This window comes from Heteronotia binoei, chromosome 5, assembly GCF_032191835.1.
Source record: "Heteronotia binoei isolate CCM8104 ecotype False Entrance Well chromosome 5, APGP_CSIRO_Hbin_v1, whole genome shotgun sequence".
NCBI lineage: Eukaryota > Metazoa > Chordata > Lepidosauria > Squamata > Gekkonidae > Heteronotia > Heteronotia binoei.
The window spans coordinates 100,225,910-100,245,336 of NC_083227.1; the positions used below are offsets into that span (position 1 = coordinate 100,225,910).

Genomic DNA, 19,427 nt, shown 5'->3' on the forward strand with positions numbered 1-19,427 from the left:
ATTGAAATATGCCCAATCTGGCAGGCTAGTTTAGTATTCCTTCTGCTGAATTTTGAACCAGTTGTACTTTTTGAACTTCAAAGGCATTCCCATGTAGGTTGTATTAAAATAATCATATATGGCTTGATTGATATGGAGCTTAAGGAAACAAACGTGGTCATTTAGTTGGTGAGATGTCACTTTCTTCCCCAGGAGAAGGTTGTAGGGAAAGTGGGAGGTGGCCAGACACATGTTAAACTTGACATTTGCTCTTTCCAATACTGCATTAGAACATCTGTCCTTTCCTATATTGTACAACTATATTCTATGCATCAGTGATACTGGCAATATCTCTTGAAAGTGTTGAATTTTCCCAGGTACAAAATATTGCACTATTAATATTGGCCAGCAGTACACTGGAAATGGTTAATTGCTAATCTAGTGATCCTTAAGGCCAACTATCTGTTTGCATGAACTACACCATTAATTCTGTTTCTATATTCTACCAGTCTACTCAACAATTGGAAAGAAATAGGACTTCCTGTGCTTAATACTGAGCCAGTTTTAACAAAATACTAAGTTTATTCATTATCACATTAATTATAATTTCACAACTATGCATTTATCTACATGACATTTCTTAAAACACTGTGTACATGCGTTCTGTAAAAATTAGTAACTAATGACTGACCACTGAATTTTTTGTTAGTGTAATCTGTATTCTAAACAACTTTCTGAAGATACTTTTATAACTAGTCTCAGGCATACATATAATAATACATACAAACATTTGCTTATCAACGTACTTACAAATTATTAAGCACAATTTCTTTGCAAATATTAAACATTATCATGCTGCAAACAGTAATTTTAAAAGAAAATGCATTTTTTTTACCTGGAAATCTAACCTAACAGTAGATTTTGCTTGTCATTTAATCTCCAGCTGCAAACGAAAGAAATTCAGCTACTATCTTTAAAATAAAAGAAGTCTCAACAGAGTTATATTGAACCGTGTTAGATGATCCCTTAGTGAAGACTGAAATAGCTCCTTTCTCTAGGGACAAGGCACTGTTCTGTCCGGTATGTAGAGATTCAGCTAATACAGCTTTTCAGAATAGCACATACTTCACTTAGAAAATGAAAAGCAGCACAATGCTTTTGGTCCTTAGGCTGACAAGGCACAGCTGGAAGCTTTCTTTTTAAAATATGCTTGCATAAGGAAAAGAAAATGGGTCTCATTTCACCAAACAGAGAAATTATTTGCAAGTGATTTAATCCTGGTCTTTCTATAAATTTCAGTACAGTTTCCACATGTTTAGTGTAAATTCACTGTATGTGTATTGTTCATTAGATACTATTTGCCTATTTAAAGGTCATAGTTTTAAAAAAATCTTCAAAGCATCCATATGTAACCTTTATTATCCTTAAATATGTAAGTCTGTTTGAGATTGAACACCAGTTTTTGTGTTTCTGGAATAATGTTTTAAGCAGAAATCTATGTAGTTTGAAAGCAAAATGAATGAAGCATTTCCAGTTGTCTTTTTATGTAAAAGAGTAATGGGGTCCTCCTGAAATATGAGACCAAAGCATAATTTTGCAGAACCGTATCAGTTTGGTAACCAAAAAAGGGAAAGTGTGCATAATCCACTGGTTTGCTTTCTGCCAAACAGGATGCACTCCCTCATGTTTGGCTTATGTTTCCATAGACCATTACAATTTGGTATTCTTTGGCTCTTAAGGTTCAGGAATGAGAAATATAGCTAACAGAATAAAGCATTTGAGTGATATTTTGTTTGAAGCTAGATTTTAAAAAACTCCTTAATGAAGGGTTCACAATAATTTAACTTTCCATAATTGCTGTTGAGAACATGAAAGGAAGATACAGACATAAAAGGAGATGCTAGGACAAGTGCATAACCTTTTTTCAGATTAAAGGTGATTCAAGGTCGATCTGGTTTTTTGTTTTTTTCAGCTCTGAGCTTGCATTTACCTACAAGAGGATAATGTAGTTTTTGAATGTACTGAGCAAGATTCAGCAATGCCTGGCAATATCAAATGTCTCTGACTCTCTGTTTTATGCAAAGTTTGGCATGTTGTTAGCAGCATGAGGTTTTTAGTGGCATGGAGAAATTCCCTTGATATATCTATTGAGTTACTCATGTGGAATGAGCCTTCATGGGAATGAATTTTAAAAGCCATTTGAGTGGTGTTCATTATACATGCCCCATTTTTGTGTTTTTTCATGTGATAGGGTTTTCACACCGTGAGTACATTGCTGTATATCAAATTCTATGTATTCTGTGTATTGGATAAAAATATGGAGCAGAGGTCCATCAGTGGTTATTAGCCACAGTGTATTGTTGGAACTCTCTGTCTGGGGCAGTGATGCTCTGTATTCTTGGTGCTTGTGGGGGCAACATTGGGATGGCTTCTAGTGTCCTGGCCCCACTGATGGACCTTCTGATGGCACCTGGGGGGTTTTTGGCCACTGTGTGACACAGAGTGTTGGACTGGATGGTCCATTGGCCTGATCCAGCATGGCTTCTCTTATGTTCTTATGTGCATACTATCTAGTATGATGACTACCTGTGTGACCTTCCATAAACAGTGTATATTTCAAAAAAGTATCCTGTCATCTCTGTTTCCACTACTTTATTCATTTTTAAAAATGCTGTGTTGCTTCTGCCATGGCAAACTTGCAGATTGGCCATTTAAATAAATGGGTAGTACTATTTAGATCCAGGAAAATGTCTTATATAGCCAAACCCATCTGGTATATTGCATTTGAAGTATTCTGAGAGTTAACCTATAACAAATTTAAAAATGCAACCACATATCCAGTCTTATAGTTCATTGCTGTCCTCCTGAGTTCCAGTTATAAACTTTAGTATGTAGTGAGCACTAAACCTTTTCATCCATCCTGCTATTTTTGTGTCTGTTTTGAAAACCATTTTGTGTCTATTTTGAGAATGGAAAAAGGTGCTAACATTAAATGGTATTTCTTATAGACATCTTTATAGATTGGCTCATAAAGTATATTTTCAGCTAATTTTCAGCTAATGAGGAACTGACGGAGTCAGCCTCAGCTGCTACATTTACTGGGATCCAAAGGCCATTTCTGCACTGGTCATTTCCCTAGCTTTCTTCGTGCATCTCTGCTGCCTTTTAAATTTCATTCTGCGTTTCATCCCACTTTCACCTTGCATGTCCAATGGGTTTTCTGTTTCATTCTGCATTTCTTTTCACCAATTCAACTCTCCACTTTCTTCCTGCTTGTATCCCTGGCTTTCTGAAAGTGGTTTTGTGGCAGACTTTCACTTGCTTCACTTCCAAGCTGAAAGTAATTCAGAAGCATTCATATGTCCTCAGATCTTTCAACCCTGCCCTTTTTCCACCCCTGTTTTTTTGTCAACTTCAATGCCTAGATTATTGTTCCTCCCACTCAGCGCCTTCTGCCTTCCTCCCTGCTTCCACTCCAGTATTGTGAGGGTTTCCCATTTTTTTAATTTCTTTTTTTAACAAGCCCTTTGAGTTTAGTGATATGATAAGTTGATCGTTAATCTTTGATTGGTGGAGAGAGAAACGATTAGCAGGAAATGCTTTAGTAGTTTGGCTGCAGTTAAAGGGGAGGTGGTGATTTTTTTTCCCTTCTCCCCATGGCAGACTGGCTTCTTAGAGCCATTTGAGAGCTTGGTAAAAAATGATGCTTTTCTCTCCCCCCACCCCAGTGCATTCTTTTGCACTCCCTCTCCCACACAAACTAAAACCAGCACAAGGAGAAAAGGTATTCTCTGACAGAGGTCTGTCCAAGGTTGTGGTCTTCTGATGATACACAAAAATAGCTGTTTACAGTAAATGGAATAAAACTGCTGAATGGTTTCGAAATAAATAATTACATTCCGCTTGTTTTCTACATGAGGGAAAATGAGAGACCTTTTTCCAAAAATGGCTAGTTAGCTCAGTTAGTTTGAATGGTGTGTTCATTATGCCAAGATCATGAGTTTGATGTGCTCGCTACTGCGCAGCTCTGATAGGGTGATCATAAATTTAAATAAATTTTGAACACCATCACTCCCCACTAACATGTCACAAGTGACATTCCACTAGGATTTTTAAAAGTTTTAAATTGTACCTACAGCATAAATTCACTGGATGGTGTAAGACTGGTGCAGACAGCTGGCACAGAAATCAGAAGTCAAGTTTAAAGACTTGACTGCTCAGATCCTCTGCAGTAAGCTGTGAGTGCAGAAAGGGCCAAAGCTGATAACTTGGTACCAGTTCCTCCCCTTTACCATACAGGCCAAGACCTTCATGTAAATGACGAATCATAGAAGCTCTTTTTGTGAGTTGGAAAAATCATGTGAACAGGCTTGTGCACTATTAACCAATCACATGGTGGGCCTCGCTCAAACAGCAGATTATATGAGGACCTTCCACAAGACACACCATCCTCAGGCTAGTGCTGTATGCCTAGAAAAACAGGTTCAGTAAGAAACAATCTATACGTTATACTAATTGATAGACTTCTGGTTACCAGGCAGTAAGAACCTTGGTGGCCCTAATGATGCATGATAAAATAGAACACTGTGAAGCCAAAAGTGCTATATATTTTAGACACCCCTGAATTTTACCTCTTTTTCAAAATTACTGCTGCATATTTTGCCATTGATTTATCTGCCAAATTACTGTGGTGTGCTCAGGAAACAGTCCAATGTGTATTGTAGAAATTATGCCTCATGGTTGCAATCACATTATTTAATAATTTGTTAGCATTGTGTATTTTAGTGTTAATAATTATTGAAGTTTTTTATAATATTGAAGTTATTTTTCCTTCTACATATTTCAACAACAAACAGTAGAAACAAACTTCATAGATGCCTACTTGGTAGAGCTTTGTTATTATGATTGGAAAGCTAATATGACCATAAAAGAAACTGGAATCTTAGATTGTGGTAAATGTAAAGAAGTATTATTTAAATGCAACAGAAAAGGAAGTTTCCAATTGCACAATATTATTCTTTGCTCTCTATAGGGAGTGCAGACCCATAGCAATTTAACTTTGTAAGAGTCAGCAAAAATGAATAAAAGTTGGTCTGGCAGAGTAAACTACACATATGAAATCTAGAGTAGTTCTTTTTGTTTAATGAAGAGTCTTTAATACCTTTGCAAACAAAAATATAAAAAAATTGTGAGGGAAAAAACAAGTATCTAATGACATTCTGTGATATTAATAACAGATGTTCTTATTGCAATTCTTCAAGGTATCTATTAGCAGATGGTGGCTGGACAAGCTTCCAACATTAAAGGATGAATCTACTTCTGTCTTTCTAGTGCCTTTTTATCCTACCTCATAAATGTTAATGGTTCTTTCTTTCTCATCTCATACTTGTAACTATTTGAGGTAGGTTAAGCCAAGACAGAGTGACTGGCCCAAGATTAACAAGTGAGTTTTATTGCAAATGAGAGATTTGAACTCAGATGGCCCAGATGCTGGTCCGGCATCTTAACTATTATGCCTTGGATCTCATACTTAATGAATGTTTGAGAAGAGCTGCTTATAAAATGTTAACATTAGAAGTTTTAAGTAATGCCAGAATTCAAGAACTAGGAAACCAATTCTGTGATTCAGAGTTGACTTTAAACCTATTTTTGTTAAGCAACATCTCTCTATTCAGCATTAATCTCTAAATATAATCTAGATGGTATCACATTTTATGCCTGATATACCCCCAAAAGGAGCCTTTTAGTATATAAAATTTCCCAATTAATGTACAATCTAGTTAATCTATTTAATTTGTAATATATTGTAAGGAATAGAGAGGGAATTAATGTAGTTGCTCAGGAAGGGACATAAAAAGCATAAAAAGCAAACAAGAAGTTATGTAAGTAGCTGTACCTGCCTTTCAATTTCAAAGCACCAATTTTACAGCTCTTGCAAACAGACTAGCCTGCTTTCAATGGAGTCAATGGAACTCAAACTATTAGAAATTTTTCTGAATATGCAGAAATTCATATTCAGGACTATTCATAACTATTCCAAATATTAGTGCTTCCAAATATTTCTGAATCTGATTTGCACGTTCCTCATTCTCAAATTACCACCCATCTAACCTAGGGTTACTAACCATCTAACTTCAAGCTGTGTGAAGCAGGGCCTCCAAAGATGGTAGATTCATATAAGAGTATGAGGTCCTTGAGGGATGCTTTGAAGTCCTCTTATATGTAAAGGTCTCTTAATGGACAGATCACTGCTTCTTTTGGCAGTCTAGGAAAGTTTTCCCCTAGTTAATCATCATGGTTTCTATGTTATCCCACATAGGAACTGAGCATGTGCATGGCTGGTACAAACATCTTGGAACTTCTGCTAGCCCATTGTCCCCTAATAGTTTTCCTCATCTTCATGTCACATGGGAAGAGAAAGGGAGCACCTCTTCTCGCTGTTATCTCTTTGCCACTGTGGAGAGAAGACACTTTCTTTGGAATCATCATTATTCTTAATAAAATAACACAAAGATTTGTGTTGTCTCTTTTTTGTCTTTTCACATGGTATCAAAGATTACTTTTAAGAAATACATTCAGTAGATGCTAAAATGGCAGTCAGATTACCATGTTTCCTACTTTCTTTGTCTGGGTGAGATGTACAGCTCTTCTTATTACATTACAAGAGAGGCCCCAAACGACAATAAAACACCACTAGTGGTCACATACAACTCAAAATTGTTCAATGCATTATCATGAACTTACAACTTCTACTGGAAAATGACAGTTCCCTTTCACAAGTACTGGGGGGGGGACTTTTCTTGCTCACAGACAACCCCATACAACAACCAGGTTCCCCCTCACAACCACCAGGTTCCCAGGTTTCTGTTAAGATATTACAATGCCAGGACAGAAGGAGATGATATTCTGCTCCACAGGAGGCCAAAGTGACTTCTATACATTTTTCCACCAACTCCCATGATTTCCAAGATTATCAGCAGGATAAGGATGGAACAGGCAGAAGCAATCTTCATAACCCCCTTCTGGCTCAAAAGACGCTGGATTTCAGATCCCCTGTGGAAACTCCTGGGAGTTCAAGACTTGCTAGTGCAAGATCCAGTTTTACCATCAAACCCAGGCTGGTTACACCTGATGGCATGGAGACTGAATGGGTAGATCTAGAAAGATCAGGTTTCTCTCTGGAAGTAATAGACATCGTGGTGCAGGTGAGTACACCTGCCATACAAGGAGAACATTTAGGAATTCGTTGAATACTAGAAATCTATATCCGTTAAAGTCTATGTACAGGACATGCATAATAGATAGAAACAAAGGCTGAGACCGAACATGCTAAAAAGACAGGTGACATCCAGGGCTGGTGCATGGGAGTAGGCCAGATAGGTGGCCATCTAGGGCACCAACTGGGCTACAGGGACACCACTTGGTACCTGCTCCCCATACCCACTGCTTGTGGCTTCCTGGGTCTATGCAGACCAAGAAGGCAAGAGCAGCCAGGTGGTGCATCAGTACGTGCTTTCCTCTGAGCCCGCTTTCCCTTTCAAGGGAAGGTGGACTCAGAGAGCACGCCCTGCCTGGCCACTCTCACCTTAATGGTGAAAGTGGCCAGGCAGGGCTTGTGTGTGCAGTGCGCTCTTGGAGGCTGTCTGAGACTGCCCTAAGAATGACAATCTTGGATTGCCTCCAAGAGCAGGTGCATGGTTCACCCGCAGCCCCTGCTCAGCCATCTTGAGTCTGCCCAACAAGCCTGAGCAAGGGCTGCGGGCAAGCCACATATGCACAGTGCACTCTCAGAGGCACTCCAAGACTGCCCTTAGACTTTCTAATGCTGAATTTTGGCTTTCAGATGCCTTGTTCATATCACACAGCAACCTGTCACTGGGGGAAAGAGTGTCAGAGTCTATTATTGCCTTTGGGGTTAAGACATGAATCAGTAGGGCATACGAGGCACAGAGCCTACCAGCACTGAGGAACATCACTGCTCATTCCATGAAAGCAGCAGCCTCTTCAATGGCCCTCTCTACAAGAGCTCCAGTAGAAGAGATTTGCAGAGCGGCCATGTAGTCAATGTTTTCCAATTTTCTCAAGCATTAGAGTTGACCAGATGGATTCTACAGAGGCATCCTTAAACATGGAGTAGAAGAAAGAAGAATGATCACTCCCTGGGTGACAGCTAGGGTATAGAACCAATCTAGATGACTTCTCCCACTGAAGGAGAATGAAACAATGGAACCTACCTGAAGGTTTCTTCTCTTCTGTAGGGTGGACTCATCCACTTCCCACTCAGGAAACAGAAAGAAAAAGAACAGTACATATTTGAAATTATTTGGCAAGGGGCTATACTAAGACTGGTGGGTCAGGTGAACAAATCGAGAGAGTACTGCAAAAAATTTGCATAACTCTATCTGGCATTAGAGGAGGTGTGACCTTGACAATGTGGATGACCTCATCCCACTGATGAGAAGAAACCTTCAGGTAAGTTCCAGTGTTTCAATCTGTTGCTGTAACGAGGTACAATGAGTTGGTTGTGACTTAATGGATGATGCTGATGATGCTGATCTTCACACAAAAGCCTTGAAGAGAGGTGAGGTGGACAGTTGGTGGCTGCACTAAGATTACTCAATAGAGCTCCATGGCTATGAAGATTTGAGTCTAGGTTTCCAGTGTTTGCCACTACAACAGTGTTTGCCACTTTATTTTAGTCAGCATATTTGTGTATGTGTAAACACCCACACACATACACCCATGTAGCAAATATAAAAATATGATTTACTGACAAAAAATAGCATGGCTAATTTATTTACTTCTTATGTATAAAATAATGTTGGATATTAATCCTGGCATCATTTTAACAAGCCCCAACCCCAGTGAGTATATTGACTATTAAGTCCTGTTTTTCTTTTCAGAGTAAAATGTCAGCAGAACTGGTTTTACTATTTGAACATATATGCAATTTTTTACTGAGAAAAGAGAGTTTTTGCCAATTTTTTTTTCCTTCTGCAATATATCCTGTTACTTCTAACACCACCTAGAGTTAGAATAGTTCAAGAAATGTAAGGATATTGTCAAGCTAAATTTTCTTCTCCTTGGTAAAGAAGAGAACACTAAAACTCACACCCTGGTTATGATGATCATGCACTGTGACAAAATAGCATGCATTGTTACTTGATTATAGTAAAAACAGGGATGGGCAATAACTAGGAAAATGTAGGTTCATTGTGGTTCAGTGGGTCACATGAACCACAAACCATCATGAGACCAGGGCCCGCTCGCCCACTAGGCAAACTAGGTGGTTGCCTAGGGCGCCAGGAGGTGGGGGCACAGAATTGGGCTCCCCCCTCCCAGTGCCCAGGGCAAATGGCTAGTTTGCCTGCCTGCATCCCTCCTCACCGCTGCCCCGCCTGCAAGCCACCGCTCTCCTTCCCTTCGTCGCCCGTTCCCTCCCCCCTCTCGCAGCTGGTCCTTGACTGTCACTACCACCACCCTCCTTCCCTTCGCAGCACTGCACTGTGTTGCCCCCTCCCGTGCCGCAGCTGCTCCTTATTGCCTTCGATGTGGCTGGCACAGCTTCTTATCCTTTGAAGAGCCCACGAGAGAAGACTTTGCTCCCCTTCACTTCTGGTTTTGGGAAGGAGGGGGAGTGAAGTCTTCTCTCACGGGCTCTTCAAAGGGTAAGAAGCCGCACCAGCCACATCCAAGGCAGTAAGGAGCAGTCGTTGTGTGGGGGGGGGGGGGGAGACGGAGTGCAGTGCTGCCTTGCAGTGCTGCAAAGGGAAGGAGGGTGGCAGCATTCAAGGACCAGCCATGGGGGGCAATGAAGGGCAGGAGGACAGTGGGGGACAAGGACTGGCTGTGGGGGTGGGGAACAGGTGACAAAGGGAAGGAGGGTAGCGGCGGGCAAGGACCAGCCTTGGCGAGGGGCGAGTAATGATGGGCAAGGAGTCTGCCTGGGGCGCCACACACCCACGGGCCGGCGCTGCATGAGCAACCCCATTTACTGAACCAGTTCATTTTGTGAGGTTCATGATGAGATTTTCCCTCTCTCCTTTCTGCTGGTGGCAGCTTCCCAAGCCTTCAGGAGATTTTTCCTGCCTCCTTTTTGCTGGCAGCAGCTCCCCAAGGTCAGCAGAATGGAAGGGAGGGCAGAACTTGCAAGAGCCATTTAAAGGGAATGTGCTGTGCCTGAGTGAATTCCAAGCAGCAAGTTCATCCGGAAATGGGTGAAATCACCCCTTGGACTTCACTCGTGCACAAATTGCCAACATGAATTGCATGTTGCATGTGAGATCACATGACCTTCAGCTCACAAACCATGAACAAGGTGATGTTTATCACAAAATTAGGTTTGTGATGAGGTTCATGCCCTTATATACAACTTTAACTGAGAAGTAAAACATGGTGTCTGGAGGAAAGGTTCAGTTCCCCATTCTGATCACATGTGCTCATATCCCCTCAACATACTCAAGAAACATATAACTTTTATGCAGTGTGAAAAACTATGTACAGAAGGTCCAGATGTGGTTTTCTGAGTCCCTATGATCTTCTCTGGGTTTCATTATGCCCAACGTTGAAACACGTTTTTTTAACATCCCACCTCAACTCTTGGTGTAAAGTGTATAATTTTCAACACCATAGTGCCACATCAGTTCTGCCACTTTGTTTGCCTTAAATGAGACAAAAACTAAATTTCTGAACTGGGAAACAAATTCTACTTAGTTGCATGAATTAGCATCTGAAATTTCTATGTCCAAATCACATAGTATGTTAAACATTTTTGCATTTACTGGTCATATTGTATGACGAATAGCAACTGTAATCCATATATCAAAATCAAATCAAAAGCCTTTATTGGGCATTTGGTAATCCAAATATGAAATATAAGAATGGAAAATAATTATACAGAATAGATTCCAGAAGGGTAAACGTGTTAGACTGTTGCAGCAGAAATAAACAGGAATCTTTTGGCACCATAAAGACTTGCAAGATCTTATTTCAGCATAAACTTTTGTGGATTACAGCCAAGTTCTTTGGCTGCTGAGGAACTATTTGTTAAATTTTGGGAATGAATTTAGACTTGATATAATGTTAAGCTTTGATGACTTGCAGTGTTCCAGCATAATAAAGAAGTTATTAAATGGCATATAAAACCCAAAACACATTGAACTAGAGGAAGTTAGAAGTAGATAAGGGTACCCTATCATCATCAAGCCGCATACCAAAGTGACAGCTGCCCCCTCCCCCACATACAAACACACAAAATGAATACCGGATGTTTCCTATGGGGGACTGAGGCAACTGTCCCTGATGGGAGGCTAGTGATCTCCTGATCCACCCATCCAACGAATGCCAGATGTTTCTGATGGGGGAATAAGAGGGGTCAGCCTATGCTTTTGGTGTAGCCTGCTTCATATTGTTTGGGGAAAGCATGCTTTGCAACACAGACGTTATTTAGAGAATTGTGAGAAGCAACTGTTCTAAGCTGACATAGTTTGGAGAGGAGACATACCCAATGGATAAAATGATGGATTTAAACTGAACACAGCTAACCTTATGCCAGTAACATGTCGCTTTAACATCAGGTTGCGTGTCAATACAATTCTCTGGGGACTCAGTAAAGCCATAGAGTTTTACCTGAATCCTTGATCCTTGGTTTGCCATCCCCCACAGTTATTTGTTGAGAGGATGCTGTTGTGGGTGTAAAATGTTTGCTATTTTGCACTGGTTTGTGTTTGCAACGGGTGAGCTTTTTGAAAACAGGTGCGTTGCAATCCTAGGAGATCCCCACCCAGAGGTTGGCAACCCTAATGCTGGGCATTTGTGCAAAAGCTGTGCTTTGGGGGGGGGGGAACTATGTTGGGGGTGTTAAAGGTTTTTCAGTGTCTCTCTGTGTGTTTTACAGGGGGGAAGTGTGGCAAGACAAGCATGACTAGTTCTGCCACCCATTCTAATAACACTGTCCCATTAATTATTAATTGCAAACACCTATAGTTTCTTATTCACTCATTTCCAACATTAGATCCTATTTTTCTAGCATCTTCAGTAGCCTGTTCTCAGACGATTAAGAAGACAGCCTCTTGTTCTCTACAAGCACTCAGGCAGGTTGCCAGTCTCCAGACTGGAGAATCCTAACTTGGGTTACCAAAACAAAAGCACATCCTTGCAAAAAGCGTTCTCACAGGCTCATGTCTGGGAAAGTGATTTCTTCCAAGGGGCTTTGGAGCACAGCTTTTTAAAAAACAAACAAGGTAGAGCTTTTCAGTATAAAACATTTTCAGCTTCATGATGTTTTGATAACTGCCTTCTAATTTGATTGATCTTATATTTTGCTATTTGTGAGACAAACAGCATTTGACCTGCAAACAGTCCTAAAAGGTCAGGAGCCCTAGGTCAGTGGTTTTACAGGGTGGGAAGTGCAGGCGACAGAAGGTTACAGAAATGTCGTTGTACAATATATTTCAAATGTTGCCATCTTAACACTTCCTGGGCATTCTTAAATACATCTGTCTCAGTTTAGACCTGATAAGGTCAGTTAAGATAAATAAACAGAAAGAACTTTGTCTCTGACTAGAGGGATGGCTAGAAAGAGGGCATGCCCCCCTCTGTTTGTTGAGAGATGTGATTGTAAGTGTTGGTAAAAAAAAAATTAAAAAATGGTTGCCATTGTGGGGTTTTTTACAAGGCTGTTTTGTGATTTGCAATGGGAGAGTTTTTCAAAAACAAATGTGTTGTAATTCTAGGAGATTTCCACCTGGAGGTTGGCATCCCTACTGCACAGCATTTGTGCATGTGCAAAAGCTGTGCAGAGCTGTGTCTGTCACATGTATTTAAGTAATTAGTTTCCTTCACATTTCAATGCAATGAACATTTTTTAAAATTTTTAGTTCTTTGGCCAGCCAAAGCCTCTGATTTTAAATGCATAATTTGTCAAAAGAAAAATTTAATAGCAGTGGTCTGATAGGCACAGAACTATGGGTGCCAGCCACAATATGAATCACCCAACAAAGAAATTTTATTTTTACACAATGTATAGTACATATTAAGCGGTTAGACATTCACATCATTACCTTAGTAATATTTGTTTATAACATTGCAAATTATTGTGACTATCTGCATATTATAAATGGTATTATTGCTTCAATTTTTAATTTTGTATTAATGTTGACTTCTCCCCTTGAAGTCAAATGAAAAATGATCAGTCTGGTCACAACTGTATAGCTTAAAACCCATCCATGGTTTCTATGATATGTATGCAAGGGTTGGCGCTTGTTTCTTAACTTATCATAAGTTTAATTCATTGTATACATGCATCAATATTGATATTTACTTGTTTGCTTCAAAAAAGTAATAAATATAAATAGGAAAAAAAATGTAGATGTGCAGAAAGCAAGAGCGAAGGCCCTGGTGTGCAGGCTGTCTGTTTGAAACACGGTCTGCTCTTTTAATTCGGAAATCATTATTTGCAACAAGTTATTAAAATAGAGCACAAGATAAGGGGGGGGGAGATGACAACGGCGTCTACCAGCTATGTAGATCTAAGGAAAATTATAACAACAACTTAACCATACAGTAGTTACCGTCACAACATGCCATGGATGTTCATGGAACAAATACTAAGCGGTCCCCCCCACACACACTTCTCCATGTAAGGGAATCCATTTCTTAGCATTTGGCCAAAGAATAAATTTAAACGACATATATCGAAGTTAGTGGGACTTTCAAAAAATGAACACGGGGCTGAACAATGGTCTCTTCAGTTTATATCTATTAGTCTGATTTAATATCTAGAATGGGTATTCTTCTAGACACATGTGTACTCTAAACTCACCAGCGGCACTTTGTGTAGTTTTGAATTGTATCATTATATATCAAAATTATTGCTTAAAACGACAATAGTGTGTATTTTAAAAAATAAGAAGAAGAATACAGAAAGAAAAACAGAGAATAGAGAGAGAGAGAGAGATAATTATATAAAAAGTTTACATTTTAACAAGCAGATTTTTAGCATTATTATAAGGTACAATTGTCATAAACTGTAGAGCTGAAATAAAAGTTAAGATTAAAAGTGAGAATTTCACAAAGGTGATTATTGACTAGATGACTGTTCCCCCAGCCTGGAACTCTTCCTCTGCAGCTTCAAATAGTTAAGCAAACTCGGTTTGGTTGAAAGATTAGATTTTGCTACTTTTTGCAGTATTTATCAGAGGCATCAGATGCATAATTAGTTTCTGAGGAGACTGTAGGTTTGGCATTCAGATGCATCTTTTCCTGGGGGACAAATGCACTGATTGGGGATTGACATTTCCCCCTCCCCAATTACATTTGTTAATTAATAATAATAATAATAAATTTTATTTGTACCCCGCCCTCCCCTGCCGAAGCAGGCTCAGGGCGGCTAACAATACGGTGACCAATGGTGCACCAACAATAAAACAGTTACATTAGAAACATTAAATTAAACATTGAATTAACCTTAAAAGCCTGAATTAAAACAATTAACTAAAACATATTAAACGCTATCCTTGAGACTCTTCTAGTTGATGCTGATGGCGGATTTTCAGTTATTCATAGGCTAATTTAAAAAGGGTGGTCTTGCAGGCCCTGCGGAACTGATCAAGGTTCCGCAGGGCCCGCACCTCCTCTGGGAGTTGGTTCCAGAGATGTGGGGCTGCGGCCGAAAAGGCCCGAGAGCGAGTGTTCTGTAGTTTAATTTGTCTTGGCCCAGGGGTAGTCAGTCTGTTCTTTCCTACTGACCTCAGTGCTCTCTGGGGTTCATACGGGGAGAGACGGTCCTTCAGGTAGGCTGGTCCTCGGCCATATAGGGCTTTAAAGGTGATAACCAGCACTTTGTACTGGACCCGGTATACAATCAGTAACCAGTGCAGCTCGCGTAGCCCCGGCCGTACATGTTCCCATCTTGGGAGACTAAGTAGCAGCCTGGCCGCCGCGTTCTGCACTAGCTGTAACTTCCGGGTCCGGCACAGAGGCAGCCCCATGTAGAGGGCGTTACAGTAGTCCAATCGTGAGGTGACCGTCGCATGGATCACCGTTGCTAGGTCCCGACGCTCCAGGAAAGGGGCCAACTGCTTTGCCCGCCTCAGGTGGAAGAAAGCTGACTTGGCAGTGGCTGTTATCTGGGCCTCCATTGATAATGAAGGCTCCAGTAAGACACCCAGACTCTTCACCTGTTGCGCCGCCTTTAGCTGCACACCATCGAAGGTCGGGAGGGATATTTCCCCCCCTGGAGCGCCGCGACCCACACAGAGAACCTCTGTCTTTGCCGGATTCGGCTTCAGCCCACTCAGTCTAAGCCACGTTGCGATAGCCTGTAACGCCCGATCCAGGTCTTCCGGGGGGGAGGCGGGCCGGCCGTCCATTAGCAGATAGAGCTGGGTGTCATCTGCATATTGGTGGCAGCCCAGCCCAAACCTCCTGGCAATCTGGGCAAGGGGGCGCATATAGATGTTAAATAACATCGGGGAGAGGACTGCTGATTAATGTCAGAAGCCACGCTCACAACTTTTCAACATTTTTTTAAAGTTTTCAAAGAGGCTTTTAACCGTTCTAGCAGTAAGTTCAAGAAGTGCAAGCCCGGTAGGACACACTTATCAGAACACGGGGAGAAGTAGAACAACGTATAAACTGTTTAAAAGGCTTTAATTCCAGGGGAGGAGCTAGACACTCCCACCCCACACACTGTTGTGTTGTGGCAAAAGTACAACTGCGCCTTATTCAGGAACAGGTTTTGCTGTTCTTAGGGTGCAGCTGGTCTTCCTAAGTTGACTTAGTGTCTCCTGCTAGAAGAGAATTTGTGTGAGAACACTTTACCCCAGCCTTTCTGAAAAGAGAGATAGTTCAGACCGGATCTTTACTAATAAATTTCCATATGAACAATGCTTTACTCAACAGCTATGCACAGTATAGGCTCATCACTTTTCACAGGACATACATCCACAGCCGTTTTTGTGCATGTGTGTGTATGTGTAAGTTGCACAAATGCTAAGTTCTGCGAGGCTGTCCGCAAGATCACAATTCATCTTGAGTAAAAATTAGCCACTAATGTACAACGGATCAATGCTAAAGCCTATGGAATAGATGCCTCTTTCCTTCTGAACGTATGTGCATGAATCCTGCCTTCTCTGTCCTGTCCAGGCCTCTCCAACACAGATTTGTAAACATTTTTTTAACTCATCACAGAGCACAAACATCCACCATCTGAAACAAAAGAACGATCCTAACAATTTGTGAGAAACGGGAGAGATTATGAGCAGCGTATATAACACCAGGAACAAACTTTGTCTTATATAAAAATATTCATACTGCGCATTTTGAATTAATAAACCCTTGGATTGAAAAATATTTTACTCATTCCAAAAGATAAAACATTACCTTTAACTTTGTTTTAGTGATCCCCAAAATTTTCCATTTTGGAAAAATTGACAAAAGGAAGTCATCAGGGGGAAAAAAATAGTGTTGTGGGCATTCCTCCACAATTTGTTTCCAAGCTTTGTCCCATCTCTAATGCAGTATGCTGTCAATCACTGATTCTGAGCTTGAACTATTTTTTTTAAAGAATCAAAAAGGTAGCAGAGCAGCAGAACTGCTTTTAAATGACTCCTGGAAGAAAGCCAACTGGAGCCTGGAAGCCTCTGGTTCAGGATAACTTATCTCAAAGACATGCTCTTGATAAATATTGGTGGGAGTAGGCTTTTCCCTCCCGTCAAGTCACAGTGGACTTATGGTGATACAATAGGGTTTTCAAGGCAAGAGACATTCGGAGATGGTTTGCCATTGCCTCCCTCTGCATCATGGCTTTGGTGTTTGTTGGAGGTCTCCCAGTCTCATGGCTTTCCTCAAACTTTGCAAAATTAGATTATTCAAGATGTCTTTTCTACTAAGGCAATACAGTTGCGCTGTTCTAAATTATTCACAAAGTTATTTGAAAAAATTGTTAGGAACTGTGACCTATATTACTTGCTGAAGTAGTACTGTGGTCTATACTACTTGCTACACTACTATATGCTACTTGTATAGCTTGCTAGAACTAGGATCCTGCTATGGAACTTCATATCATTTAATGTGTCATGTTAATACTTATGCTTTGCTCCAGTTCTGTTTTTAGATTTCTGGTTGGTTCTACAACCCTAATCCTATTGCACTGTTCACTGAATGTTCCATCTGTTGATTGTATTGACTTGCTCTGTGTAATCTGCCTTGAGTCCCAAGTGAGAAATAAGGACTTTAAATAATGTAAGTAAATAAATAAATACTTCTTTTGTGCTATGTAATTGCTCCTAGCCATTATGAATAAAGGGAACCTCTGTATACAGAGGCAACAAGCCTCTGAAGAGCAGTGCTAGATTGACTATTTTCTCATTGTTAATTGAAAAACCACTTGAAGAGGAAAGATAAAATACCCTTTTTGCTATCTTAACAGGAAAAATTCAAATAACTGAAAACAAGGTTGCTCTGACAGTCTATCAAAGATACTATTCCCAGAGAAAGGTCTGTTAGTTCCATTTCAGTAGCTAACTAAATCTTGGCCTGGAACTGAGACAGCCTGGAAATTCCGTGTATGTTGATTTGGACTCCTTAGAGGAAGAGCCAGGATATAAATGGACAAGTCTTTTGGATTACTTAATTTTTACCCATTTCTTGTATAAGGAAGCCTATGTGTCATGCTCCTGTAACCAAGACAAGTGCCTTGGGAGCATGAGAGGTTTTTGACCTATATTGTAAAATGTTGCACTGTCTTTGGCCCCTTTCCCAAATCACCAGGTTTAAATACATTGTTAACATGTTGTGTCATTGGGTCCATTGACAGACACTAAATAATGCACTTTGTAACTGGATTTTTGCAGTGTAAGACTAGCAAAATCCACTTGCCATGTGAAAGCACCCATTGTTTATTCAACACAGAGATGTAAAACTCCACTAAGCACCAAACTTGGTGGTCAGTGGGTTCCCTTGCTCAGGCATTTCTGCTGTGATGAGGGGAAGGCAAAAGATCCAGCAGTGAGTAAAAACCCATGTGGCAAAGAGGGCAATCCGGGGTGGGGCAGTGCCTTAAGTGGTCCTATTGGCTATCCCTGCCTCCCTATCCCTTTCCAGTCACCAGAACAGAAGGGCATAATTCTTCTTAGGATGGCACTGTTCAACTTAATTAAACAATAAACACATCCTTGAAAATACGTTGGATATGTGTCAAGAATTATAAGTCTCCAATGACATTGGATGCTGTTGGCCACTAGGCCATGTTTGTTGGTCCTTTGGGGCAACTGCTATGAAATAATACGCTGGACTAGATGAATCGCTGTTATGATCCAGCAGGGCTCTTTTGTCCTTGATAACAAGAAACTTATTTATTACTAGTAGCAGCAAACATTTTCAAGTACAATAGTATCATCTTTTTTTCTACATTACTCAGTGGGGCAATAGTATTTTTCTAGGGTAGAGAAGCTTGACATACATGAGATGTAATTGTAAGTACACTTTCTTGGAAGTAAAACACATTGAATGCAATGAGACTTCAACCCCCTGCACAGTATGGGATATTCACAAATACCTCCCTCCCCCCCACACACCCTTTTACCTTTGCTCCATGCCCAGAAGATGGCAAAAAAAACTCCTCCAGGATCCCTGACCAAACTGGCCTAGAGAAAATTGCTGCCTTACCCCAAAGCAGCTGTGACAATAAGATATGGGTTAACGGAAAACCAAGAATGCACAGAGCCTGCGTCAGGTGACCTGAGGGTGGGGGCCAGAGTTCTCGGAACTCTCAGTGTGGGAGATTGACAGCTAACGGCTGAGGAGTGAGTTAGTGCCTGTCAGAGTCTGAGAGAGTTAGTTGCCTGACAGAATCTGAGAGAGTTGGTCTTCGAGAAGGAGCTGGGGCAGTAGCTAAGGAGAGTCTTCGTGAGAAGAAAAGCTGACTGCTAGCTCTATAAAAGCAGCCAAGGGGCTGTGTGTGTGACAATAGGAGAGTCACCGTGAAGACCTGAACGGTCACAGACACATATACATCTCTTAAGAGCTAGAGAGGTGGTTGAGGGAATATATGTGGGTCTAGGAGTCTGAAGGGCTGGGAGTAGAGGCTCCAGTCAACTTGAGAGACTTGGCACATTTCACCCAAGAGGCCAGCCTTTGCTAGTGTTGGAGAGTGTCTATGTAGGAACTGTGAACCTGAGAGACCTAAGAAAGAAAAAGTTATATTAGAAAGCCTGAAACAACTGAGCAACTTGTTAACTGTGTGAGATACCTTATAGCCCGTGTATATATCGCCCATATCCCCAGTTTAAGACTTTGTGTTGAAATAAATATCTGTGGTTTATTTTAAAGTTCTCTGGTGCCTATAATTTGGGAAACTGTCAAAGCTGCTGTGGTCCCCTACGAATTAAATTATACATCCATCTTGAAGCAAAAACCCCGAAGAGACTAGAACAGAGAAATCCATC

General features: G+C 40.7%; 2 protein-coding genes across 3 annotated transcripts in view; one reads left to right on the plus strand and one right to left on the minus strand.

Moving 5' to 3' along the window:
* Positions 1-1,212, minus strand: part of ECM2 (extracellular matrix protein 2) — a 30,885-nt gene extending 29,673 nt beyond the window's left edge. Inside the window, exon 1 of the mRNA XM_060239881.1 lies at positions 875-1,212. The gene's annotated coding sequence lies outside the window, so the exon portion shown is untranslated. The remainder of the gene's footprint in view (positions 1-874) is intronic.
* The window catches only part of CENPP (centromere protein P), a 256,588-nt gene that overhangs the window by 200,310 nt on the left and 36,851 nt on the right, over positions 1-19,427 (plus strand). The gene's annotated exons all lie outside the window — the stretch shown is intronic.